Source organism: Gossypium arboreum, chromosome 2 (assembly GCF_025698485.1).
Source record: "Gossypium arboreum isolate Shixiya-1 chromosome 2, ASM2569848v2, whole genome shotgun sequence".
Taxonomy (NCBI): Eukaryota; Viridiplantae; Streptophyta; class Magnoliopsida; order Malvales; family Malvaceae; genus Gossypium; species Gossypium arboreum.
In genome coordinates, this window is record NC_069071.1 from 24,519,667 (window position 1) to 24,522,753 (window position 3,087).

Genomic DNA, 3,087 nt, shown 5'->3' on the forward strand with positions numbered 1-3,087 from the left:
AATGAATATGTATGGGTTAATATGTTATAACAAAGAAAAATGGTGAAAATGTAAGATTGAGGTATAGCTAAGAGAAAGTTTGGGCCTAATGTGATAAGAAAGAATTATGAAAAGTTATTTATTATGGAAATTGGAAGGATGGAAACACAAAACTATGCACATTTTTTTATGCCATTTTTAACTTAAATTCATGCAGTTTTGATAAAATTCCTATCGGAAAATAATTAATTTTTATAACATAACTAAAGTGTACTTAAAATATGAACATGTTGAATTTTAATTAATTTTATAATTAATTTTGATGAATTTTGGTTATTTTCGATAGATTTGCACAAAGGGTGAAAAATGGCTCGATAGACACTGCTAGAAGCACAAAACCGATAAGCAATTTGAAGTATCAAGGAGAATTAATTTCCAGCCTAAGACGGTCCAAAATTATGTGTATTAATTCGTAATATAATTAATTTTAATTTATGTCCAATTTAATTTTGGTTAATAAATTATTACTAATAAATTATGAAAAGTGGTTCAGTTGAGCCGAACTGAGTGAACCGAACCGACCAAGTAATGGAAAGCCCAAAACCACCCCATGTGCTGACCCAAATCAGCTAATTGGCTGGTTATTTAGCTTGCAAAGAGGCCCTTGAAGACTTGTTCAAACAACATTCAAACTCCTCCACAAATGGTGGCTTTCTAGATTTGACCCAAGCTTAATTTAGCAAGTTTGAAATCATCAAACTTACCAAATGTCTGGCCGGCCAAGGGAGGGCTCTTTGGCTGCTAATTTTATCTATTTTTAGCAGCCCCCTTCAGCTATAAAAACCCCCTTAAGCTGATCATTTGAAACACGCCTCAAGCATACACATCTTTTCTCTTTTCTCTTTTCTCTCCACTTTCTCTCTTCTTTTCCATTCAAAATTCTCTTGCTCTCTTGCCGAATTCTCCTCTTGGAAAGGGGAATTCATTAGCCATTTGGAGCAGAAGTTAAGTGTTCATAGCAACCTTGGTTGATGAGGATAATGGAGAAGGAAGAACGGAGCAAACGAGTCAAGCCACAAAAAAACATCGAATTTAATTTTTGTTCCCTATCCCTTTAATTTTTGTTGTTGTTATGATGTACATATCTATGAATATTTATGTTGTTGGAATGGTTAATTTAATCAATTTAGATTGAATTTAATTCATGTTAGGTTGATAGCAATTCATTTGCTAAAATTGTTAAAATTCTGTTTATATTGTTATAGGCCTCAGTAAGATGCTTGGTTAAGTAAAATCATGACTAAGTTACTCTTGCTTTACAATTGTGAGGTAGCTAATGAATTAATTATTTAAACAGATTGAAATTGTTAATAATGGACACAATACTTAATTAGTGCATGTTTAATCATCTAAGGTATCTGAGGGTGAAATTAGCAATGGTATCTGATGATACAATTGCCTTGCATAACTTGCAAGATTATTGTGATTAAACTGTTTCAAGGTGGAGATAACTTGTTACCTCACATAGTCTTTTATGTGCTTATTAGATTTAATTAATCGTTTGAATAGACATAGGGATATGTACAAGAGATTATTTCGATTTAATAAGTATGTATGTGCAATAACATATTTTCCTATTAAAGATTTATTCAATCGGTTGAATTGACATAGGGATATAGTCAAGAGATGAATGGATTTTTGTCGGTGAGTATGTTCATAAGTTAGCAAATTACCGAGTTGTCGTGAATTTATTCATAACAATATAAACATGAGTTTAGTAATTCTAAGTTAACAAATGTAAGTGATCTAACACAATTATGTCATCTTGATTAAAATCGTATTTTGAAATCGTGCATTTGAGATTTATTTTTTTAGTTTACTTAGTTTAAAATCTTAGTTTTTAATCACCTTCTTCAAACAAAATATTTTTCTTCACCAAAGTGTTTTAAATAGCATTCATAAATAATTCTTTTCACAGTCCTTGTGGGTACGATAACTCGACATTTACTTGTCATTTTATTACTTGTTACGATTGTGTACACTTGCACATTTCTGTCGTTCCAATTTTTTGGTGCCGTTGCCGGGGACTATTTTAAAAAATCATTATTTGTGAATTTGTTAGTTTTGCATTTTGGTTTATTTTTCTGTTCAAATTTTAACTTAATTAATTTCTCTATGATTATTTTAAGTGTTTATGAGTATTGACCGAATTATTGATTTACTCTCTGTAGACCCTGAGATTGAATGAACTTTTCGACAGCGAAGAAGACAAGCAAGTCAGAGAAGGACCGAAGAGATGAACTTCGAAAATCTAAATCAAGGAAACGGAGCAAACCCTGCTCAAAATCCTATCCTTATTGTTGATGATAGGGATAGAGCTTTAAGACAGTATGCCGTGCCAGTATTTCATGATCTTAATTTGGGTATTAGGAGACTTGAAATTGAGGTACAATAGTTCGAGCTAAAGTCAGTCATGTTCCAAATGCTTCAGACAGTGAGCCAATTTAGTGGAATGCCTACCAAAGATCCTCAGCTACACTTCAGACTATTTATGGAGGTGAGCGATTCTTTCAAGTTAGCCAGAGTACCCAAGGATGCACTACGATTGAAGTTGTTCCCGTATTCGCTAAGGGACAGAGCTCGAGCCTAGTTAAACTCAGTGCCACCAAATTCAATTTCCACATGACAAGAGTTAGCAGAAAGATTCCTTATGAAGTATTTCCCGCCTAGCAAGAATGCTAAGTTGAGAAATGAGATCACTGCATTCCAACAAATGGATGATAAGTCCTTGTATGTGGCACAGGAAAGGTACAAAGAATTATTACGAAAGTGCCCTCATCACTGAACCCCACATTGCATCCAATTTGAGACATTTTATAATGGTCACAATGCCCAGACGAGGATGGTAGTGGACGCTTTTGCTAATGGTGCTCTTCTTGGACGCTTTTGCTAATGGTGCTCTTCTTTCTAAGTTTTATAATGAGGCTTATGAAATCATTGAGAGGATTGCCAGCAACAATTATCAACAGCCAACCAATCGAGAAGCATCAGGAAGACGAGTTGCTGGAATACATGAAGTAGACGCTCTTACTTCACTCACATCTCAGT

At 33.8% G+C, this 3,087-nt stretch overlaps 1 non-coding gene across 1 annotated transcript; it reads right to left on the reverse strand.

Annotated features, from left to right (window-relative positions):
* Positions 1–2,719: 2,719 nt before the first annotated feature.
* Positions 2,720–2,823, reverse strand: LOC128289479 (small nucleolar RNA R71). The gene has a single exon (XR_008279128.1). It is a non-coding gene; the product is annotated as a small nucleolar RNA R71 (small nucleolar RNA).
* Between the last annotated feature and the right edge of the window lie 264 nt (positions 2,824–3,087).